The following is a 9,593-nucleotide window of genomic DNA, read 5'->3' as shown; positions in this document are numbered from 1 at the left end:
TTGCAATCATTATCATTTCCCTCTTGTCCATTATGGACTCAAGTGGGATTAATCAGTCCAAAAGGACTCTGGGGTCATATGCTAACCCCATTACAGCTGCATATGGGAGTAGCATCTGTATACCTCCCATCAAAGCAAGCAGCTTTAAGCTAAATCCTCAACTCATTATCATAGTGCAGCAAAATTGCCAGTATTCCGGTCTTCCACAGGAAGAACCTACTGAGTTTCTGGCGCAGTTCTTACAAATTGCTGACACAGTACATGATAAAGAGGTAGATCAGGATGTCTACAGACTACTACTGTTTCCATTTGCTGTAGAAGATCAAGCTAAAAGGTGGTTGAATAACCAACCTACAGCAAGCATAAAGACATGGAAACAGTTATCAGACAAATTCCTGAATCATTTTTACCCTCCAAAGAGGATGACACAGCTAAGGCTAGACATCCAAGGCTTTAAACAAGAGGATAATGAATCCCTTTATAATGCCTGGGAGAGGTATAGAGGTATGCTTAGAAAATGCCCCTCTGAAATGTTTTCAGAGTGGGTACAGTTAGACATCTTCTACTATGGGCTCACAGAGAAAGCTCAGATGTCTTTAGACCACTCAGCTGGTGGATCTATACACATGAGGAAGACAATTGAAGAAGCTCAAGAGCTTATAGACACTGTTGCTAGAAACCAATACTTATATTCTAGCAATGAGTTCGTTCCAAAGGAGGAAGTCATGGCATTAGTCACTGACCCTAATCCTCAAGAACAGATGAATGAGCTTAATCAACAATTGCTCCTGATGACTGAACAGTTAGCAGAATTTAAAGAAATGCTCCATGATACTAAGGTTGCTAACAAGAGCATAGAACTGCAGTTGAATCAAGCAAAACAACAAATATCTAAACAGATAACAGAAGAATGTCAAGCAGTTCAACTAAGGAGTGGGAAGACACTAAATACCACTGCTCAAAAGAGCAAAAAGCCAAACAAGGAACAATTGACAGAGGATAACCAAACCACTGTTCAAAATCCCTCTGAGGACAGTCAGAGCCCAGAGAGGAATGTTATTGGCGTTCAAACGCCAGAAAGGGAAGGAAAGCTGGCGTTAAACGCCCATTCCTTGCCCAGTTCTGGCGTTCAAACGCCAGAAAAGGGGGAAAAGCTGGCGTTAAACGCCCATTCCCTGCCCAGTTCTGGCGTTCAAACGCCAGAAAAGGGGGAAAAGCTGGCGTTTAACGCCCATTTTCCACCCAATCCTGGCGTTCATACGCCAAGGGAAGATCAGACACCTAAGAGTGCTGACAGTAATCCCTCTAATAAGGCTTCTTCAACCACTTCTGTAAGGAATAAACCTGCAGCATCTAAGGTTGAAGAATATCAAGCCAAGATGCCTTATCCTCAGAAACTCCGCAAAGCGGAACAGGATAAGCAATTTGCCCGCTTTGCAGACTATCTAAGGACTCTTGAAATAAAGATTCCGTTTGCAGAGGCACTTGAGCAAATACCTTCTTATGCTAAGTTCATGAAAGAGATCTTAAGTCATAAGAAGGATTGGAGAGAAACTGAGAAAGTGTTTCTCACTGAAGAATGCAGTGCAGTCATACTAAAAAGCTTACCAGAAAAGCTTCAAGATCCTGGAAGCTTTATAATACCATGCACATTAGAAGGCGCTTGCACCAAGACAGCCCTATGTGATCTTGGAGCAAGCATCAACCTAATACCTGCATCCACCATCAGAAAGCTTGGGTTGGCTGGAGAAGTCAAACCAACCAGGATATGCCTCCAACTTGCTGATGGCTCCATTAAGCACCCATCAGGCATAATAGAGGACATGATTGTCAAGGTTGGGCCATTTGCCTTTCCCACTGACTTTGTGGTGCTGGAAATGGAGGAGCACAAAAGTGCAACTCTCATTCTAGGAAGACCATTCCTAGCAACTGGACGAACTCTCATTGATGTACAAAAAGGGGAAGTAACCCTGAGAGTCAATGAGGATGAGTTCAAGTTGAATGCTGTGAAAGCAATGCAGCATCCAGACACACCAGACGACTGCATGGGCGCTGACATTATTGACTCTCTGGTAGAAGAGATCAATATGGCTGAAAGCCTAGAATCAGAGCTTGAGGACATCTTCAAAGATGCTCAACCTGATCAAGAAGAACTAGAGGAGGCAAAGGAATTTTTGAAAATTCCTCAGGAGGAGGATAAACCTCCCAAACCTGAACTCAAACCTCTACCACCATCCCTGAAGTACGTATTTCTGGGAGAGGGTGACACTTTTCCAGTGATTATAAGCTCAGCTTTAAATCCACAGGAAGAGGAAGCACTGATTCAAGTGCTAAGGACGCACAAGACAGCTCTTGGGTGGTCCATAAGTGATCTTAAGGGCATTAGCCCAGCTAAATGCATGCACAAGATCCTGTTGGAGGATAATGCCAAACCAGTGGTCCAACCACAGAGGAGGCTAAATCCAGCCATGAAGGAGGTGGTGCAGAAAGAGGTCACTAAATTACTAGAGGCTGGGATTATTTATCCTATTTCTGATAGCCCCTGGGTGAGCCCTGTCCAAGTTGTCCCCAAAAAAGGGAGGCATGACAGTGGTTCATAATGAAAAAAATGAACTGGTTCCTACAAGGACAGTCACAGGGTGGCGCATGTGTATTGACTACAGAAGGCTCAATACAGCCACCAGAAAGGATCATTTTCCTTTACCATTCATAGACCAAATGCTAGAAAGACTAGCTGGTCATGACTATTACTGCTTTTTGGATGGCTATTCAGGCTACAACCAAATTGCAGTAGATCCCCAAGACCAAGAGAAAACAGCATTTACCTGCCCTTCTGGCGTGTTTGCCTATAGGAGAATGCCTTTTGGTCTGTACAATGCACCTGCAACCTTTCAGAGGTGCATGCTCTCTATCTTCTCAGACATGGTAGTGAAATTTCTGGAAGTCTTTATGGATGACTTTTCAGTATATGGAGACTCATTCAGCTCCTGTCTTAACCACCTATCACTTGTCCTGAAAAGATGCCAAGAGACTAACCTGGTTTTAAACTGGGAGAAATGTCACTTTATGGTGACTGAAGGAATTGTCCTTGGGCACAAAATTTCAAGCAGGGGAATAGAGGTGGATAAGGCAAAGGTAGAGGTAATTGAAAAATTACCACCACCTGCCAATGTTAAGGCAATCAGAAGCTTTCTGGGGCATGCAGGATTTTACAGAAGGTTTATCAAGGATTTTTCGAAAATTGCAAAACCTTTGAGTAACCTGTTAGCTGCTGACACACCATTTGTGTTTGACACACAGTGTCTGCAGGCATTTGAGACCCTGAAAGCTAAGCTGGTCACAGCACCAGTTATCTCTGCACCAGATTGGGCATTGCCATTTGAATTAATGTGTGATGCCAGTGACCATGCCATTGGTGCAGTGTTGGGACAGAGGCATAACAAACTTCTGCATGTCATTTATTATGCTAGCCGTGTTCTAAATGATGCACAGAAGAATTACACAACCACAGAAAAAGAATTACTTGCAGTGGTTTATGCCATTGACAAGTTTAGATCTTATCTAGTAGGATCCAAGGTGGTTGTGTACACTGACCATGCTGCTCTTAAATACTTACTCACAAAGCAGGATTCAAAACCCAGGCTAATAAGATGGGTGTTGCTTCTGCAAGAGTTTGATATAGAAATAAGAGACAGAAAAGGGACAGAGAACCAAGTAGCTGATCATCTGTCCCGAATAGAACCAGTAGCTGGGGCGTCCCTCCCTTCTACTGAGATCTCTGAGACCTTCCCAGATGAGCAACTCTTTGCCATTCAGGAAGCTCCATGGTTTGCAGATATGGCAAACTATAAAGCTGTGAGGTTCATACCCAAGGAGTACAGCAATGTGCAAAGAAAGAAATTAATTTCAGATGCCAAGTACTACCTCTGGGATGAACCATATCTCTTTAAGAGATGTGCTGACGGAGTGATCCGCAGGTGTGTACCCAGAGAAGAAGCACAAAGGATCCTATGGCACTGCCATGGATCACAATACGGAGGACATTTTGGAAGTGAGCGAACAGCCACTAAAGTCCTCCAGTGTGGCTTCTACTGGCCTACTCTCTATAAAGATTCCCGAGAGTTTGTGCGTAACTGTGACAGTTACCAAAGAGCTGGTAACCTGCCTCACGGATATGCCATGCCTCAACAAGGGATATTAGAGATAGAATTGTTTGATGTATGGGGAATTGACTTCATGGGGCCATTCCCACCATCATACTCAAACACTTACATTCTGGTGGCAGTAGACTATGTATCTAAGTGGGTAGAGGCAATTGCTACACCCACCAATGATACTAAGACCGTGCTGAAGTTCCTCCAGAAACATATCTTCAGCAGATTTGGTGTTCCCAGAGTACTAATCAGTGATGGGGGCTCTCATTTCTGCAACAAACAGCTATACTCTGCTATGGTTAGATATGGAATCAGCCATAAAGTGGCCACTCCGTATCATCCACAGACAAATGGGCAAGCTGAAGTCTCTAACAGAGAGCTAAAAAGAATCCTAGAACGGACTGTGATAGCCCGAAGAAAGGATTGGGCAAAGAGCTTGGATGATGCTCTGTGGGCATACAGAACAGCATTCAAGACTCCTATAGGAACCTCTCCATACCAACTGGTGTATGGAAAGGCCTGTCATTTGCCTGTGGAACTGGAACATAAAGCCTACTGGGCAACCAGATTCCTAAACATGGATGCTCAGTTAGCTGGTGAAAAAAGATTACTCCAGTTAAATGAGCTAGAGGAGTTCAGACTCAATGCCTTTGAAAATGCAAAAATTTATAAGGAAAAGGCAAAGAAGTGGCATGACAAGAAATTGTCAACCAGAGTCTTTGAGCCAGGACAAAAAGTTCTGCTCTTCAACTCCAGGCTCAAATTGTTCCCAGGAAAACTCAAATCCCGGTGGAGGGGTCCGTATGTGATCACAAGAGTGTCACCATATGGATATGTTGAGCTTCAGGATATTGATTCAGACAGAAAGTTCATTGTTAATGGACAGAGAATCAAGCATTATCTTGAAAGCAATTTTGAGCAGGAATGCTCAAGATTGAGACTTGAGTGATTCTTAGCAGAAGTCCAGCTAAAGACAGTAAAGAAGCGCTTGCTGGGAGGCAACCCAGTCATTAGGAGGATATATGATTAGTTCTTACAGAGGCAAGTATCAAAAATGAAGGAATTCACAGAGTTACAGAAGGATTCTGTCCAAAAAGCAGAGAAAATGAGCTTACTGGCAAAAAAACGCCAGTAAGGGGCATTTTGGGCGTTAATAACGCCAGGAATGGTGCCATTTTGGGCGTTAAACGCCAGAATGGGCACCATTTTGGGCGTTTAACGCCAGGTGTGCAGCATCCTGGGCGTTCTAAAAAACGCCCAGTGATAAAGGATTTCTGGCGTTTAACGCCAGCCAGGGCACCTGGCTGGGCGTTAAATGCCCAAAAAGGGTAGCAAATGGGCGTTAAACGCCAGAATGGGTGCCATTCTGGGCGTTTAACGCCAGCAAGGTGGGGGGGACCACAATTTTGCTTTCAATTCAAATTTTTTCAAACTTTCCTTTTCTTACCCATACTTTTCTACAAAATCACACTTCAATCATTTATCATTCACTTTCAAATCTTCAAAAATCAAAACCATTCTTCAAATTTATTTCAAATCAATTACAAACATTGTTCAAAAATTTCACCATTTTCTCAATTTCTTTCCATATCTTCTCAAATCTCCTTTCAAATTTCTCTCTTCTTTTTCGAAAACTCCCCTCCCCACCTTATAAATTCACGTTTGGCTCCCTCTTCCATCACACCATTCGAATTTTCTCTTCCTCCCCCTCTCTTCTCTCTTTTCCTTTGCTTGAGGACAAGCAAACCTCTAAGTTTGGTGTGCTTTTCCGTGATCACTAAGCCAAGATTCATCAATATCATGGCTCTTAAGGGAAAACAAACCAATTTAAGAGGCAAGAAAGAGAATAATCCAAAGAATCTTTGGAATCAAGAGAAGTTCTTAACTAAAGAACATGAAGACCATTATCACAAAATAATGGGTCTGAGGTCAGTGATCCCGGAAGTGAAATTTGATCTGAAAGAAGATGAATATCCGGGGATCTAAGAGCAAATTCGAAACAGAGGATGGGAAGTTCTAACCAATCCTGAGACAAAGGTTGGAAGGAACATGGTTCAGGAATTCTACTCCAATCTGTGGCTGACAGATAAGCAGAGAATGACTGGAACCGCTTACCATACCTACAGAACCATGGTCAGAGGGAAAGTTATGTACTTCCATCTGGACAAAATAAGAGAAATCTTCAAGTTGCCTCAACTGCAAGATGATCCTGACTCCTTTAATAGGAGAATGGTGAGAGTAGACAAAGGGTTGGATCAAGTTCTAGAGGACATATGCCTCCCTGGAACTAAGTGGATAACCAATTCAAAGGGTGTCCCAAACCAACTCAAGAGGGGAGACCTCAAACCAATTGCAAGAGGTTGGCTAGACTTTATTGGGTGTTCCATATTGCCCACTAGCAACCGTTCTGAGGTCACTATCAAGAGAGCAGTGATGATTCATTGCATTATGCTTGGAAAAGCAGTGGAGGTGCATCATGTGATTGCTTGTGAAATCTACACAATTGCAAATAAGAATTCCACTGAAGCCAAATTGGCTTACCCAAGCTTGATCTCTTTGCTCTGTAAAGAGGCTGGGGTGAAGATGGGAGTAGATGAGTTCATACCCATTGAACATCCAATCACCAAGAAGTCAATGGAAGGACAAGTGCAAGACAACTCTATCAAAAGGAGGGCGCATGAGTTCCTCCCTGAATTCCCTGAAATTGGCTACTGGGCCAGCCTAGAGGCATCTATCAACAAGTTGCAAGAGACTATGGAGCAACTTAAGGAAGAACAGCAGAATCAAAACTGCATGCTCTGCAAATTGCTGAAGGAACAAGAGAAGCAGGGGCGTGAGATTCAAGAGATGAAACGCCAAAAGCTCTCCTCTCAAGCTGAGGGAGCATCCACTTCTCAAAATCAAGGTTGTTGAGTCCTAACTCTGTGAAAACCTCTATCATTAGGAGCCTATTTTTTTCGTTTTTTTATTATTTTATTTTGTTTTTCTATTTCTAGTTTTATCTTATATTTATTTTCTGAGTCTTGTTCTTAATTCATAATTAATAAAATTAAAGTTTATGCCTTAAAGCTATGAATGTCTTATGAATCCATCACCTCTCTTAAAAGAAAAATGCTTTAATCACAAAAGAACAAGAAGTACAGGGTTTCGAAATTTATCCTTGAAACTAGTTGAATTAGTTTGATGTGGTGACAATACTTTTTGTTTTCTGAATGAATGCTTGAACAGTGCATATGTCTTTTGAATTTGTTGTTTTGAGAATGTTAAAATTATTGGCTCTTGAAAGAATGAGGAGAAAGAGAACTGTTATTGAGGATCTGAAAAATCATCAAATTGATTCTTGAAGCAAGAAAAAGCAGTGAATACAAAAAAAAAATAAAAAAAAAATTTCGAAAAAAAAAGAAAAGAAAAGAGAAAAAGAAAAAGAAATAAAGATGTGATCCAAAGCAATAAGAGTGTGCTTAAGAACCCTGGACACCTCTAATTGGGGACTTTAGCAAAGCAGAGTCACAATCTAAAAAAGGTTCACCCAATTATGTGTCTGTGGCATGTATGTATCCGGTGGTAATACTGGAAGACAGAGTGCTTTGGGCCACAGCCAAGACTCATACACTAGCTATGTTCAAGAATCATCATACTTAACTAGGAGAATCAATAACACTATCTGAGTTCTGAGTTCTCATAGATGCCAATCATTCTGGACTTCAAAGGATAGAGTGAGATGCCAAAACTGTTCGGAGGCAAAAAGCTACTAGTCCCGCTCATCTAATTGGAGCTATGTTTCCTTGATATTTTGGAGTCTATAGTATATTCTCTTCTTTTTATCCTATGTTGATTTTCAGTTGCTTGGGAACAAGCAACAATTTAAGTTTGGTGTTGTGATGAGCGGATAATTTATACGCTTTTTGGCATTGTTTTTAGTATGTTTTTAGTATCTTTTAGTTAGTTTTTATTATATTTTTATTAGTTTTTAGTCAAAATTCACTTTTCTGGACTTTACTATGAGTTTGTGTGTTTTTCTGTGATTTCAGGTATTTTCTGGCTGAAATTGAAGGTTCTGAGCAAAAATCCGATCCAGAGACTGAAAAGGACTGCAGATGCTGTTGGATTCTGACCTCCCTACACTCGAAGTGGATTTTCTGGAGCTACAGAAACCCAATTAGCGCGCTCTCAACGGCATTGGAAAGTAGACATCCTGGGCTTTCCAGCAATATATGATAGTCCATACTTTGCCCAAGATTTGATGGCCCAAACCGGCGTAGCAAATCAGCATCAGAAATTCTAGCGTTAAACGCCGGAACTGGCATAAAACTTGGAGTTAAACGCTCAAACTGGCATGAAAGCTGGCGTTTAACTCCAGAAAAGGTCTCTACACGAAATTACTTCATTGCTCAGCCCAAGCACACACCAAGTGGGCCCGAAAGTGGATTTTTCTGTCATTTACTCATTTCTGTAAACCTTAGGATACTAGTTTTACTATTTATAGGATCTTTTGACATTGTATCCGGACCTTATGACCTCATGACATTTTTACACATTTCATTGTATACCTTCCACGGCATGAGTCTCTAAACCCCATGGTTGGGGGTGAGGAGCTCTGCTGTGTCTTGATGGATTAATGCAATTACTACTGTTTCTTATTCAATCATGCTTGCTTCCATTCTAAGATATCACTTGCTCCTAACCCGGATGAATGTGATGATCCGTGACACTCATCATCATTCTCAACTATGAACATGTGCCTGACAACCACCTCTGTTCTACCTCAGATTAAGTAGATATCTCTTGGATTCTTTAATCGGAATCTTCGTGGTATAAGCTAGAACTGATGGCGGCATTCAAGAGAGTCCGGAAGGTCTAAACCTTGTCTGTGGTATTCTGAGTAGGACTCAATGATTGAATGACTGTGACGTGCTTCAAACTCCTGAAGGCGGGGCGTTAGTGACAGACGCAAAAGAATCACTGGATTCTATTCCGGCCTGATTGAGAACCGACAGATGATTAGCCTATGCTGTGACAGAGCATCAGGGACGTATTTTCACTGAGAGGATGGGAGGTAGCCACTGACAACGGTGAAACCCTACATACAGCTTGCCATGGAAGGAGCCTTGCGTGTTTGATGAAGATGACAGTAGGAAAGCAGAGATTCGGAAGATGGAGCATCTCCAAAACCTCAGCCTATTCTCCATTACTGCAAAACAAGTACCTTGTTCATGTTCTTTTGCTTTTTACAATCAATCCTGATAATTTCTGATATCCTGACTAAGATTTACAAGGTAACCATAGCTTGCTTCAAGCCGACAATCTCCGTGGGATCGACCCTTGCTCACGCAAGGTATTACTTGGACGACCCAGTGCACTTGCTGGTTAGTTGTGCGGGATTGCAAAAGTGTTATTGCGATTTCGTGCACCAACCTGCCTCTGTTGCAACGGCCACAG

Source organism: Arachis stenosperma, chromosome 10 (genome assembly GCF_014773155.1).
Source record: "Arachis stenosperma cultivar V10309 chromosome 10, arast.V10309.gnm1.PFL2, whole genome shotgun sequence".
In the NCBI taxonomy this organism is placed as follows: Eukaryota; Viridiplantae; Streptophyta; class Magnoliopsida; order Fabales; family Fabaceae; genus Arachis; species Arachis stenosperma.
This window is presented reverse-complemented; position numbering follows the sequence as displayed.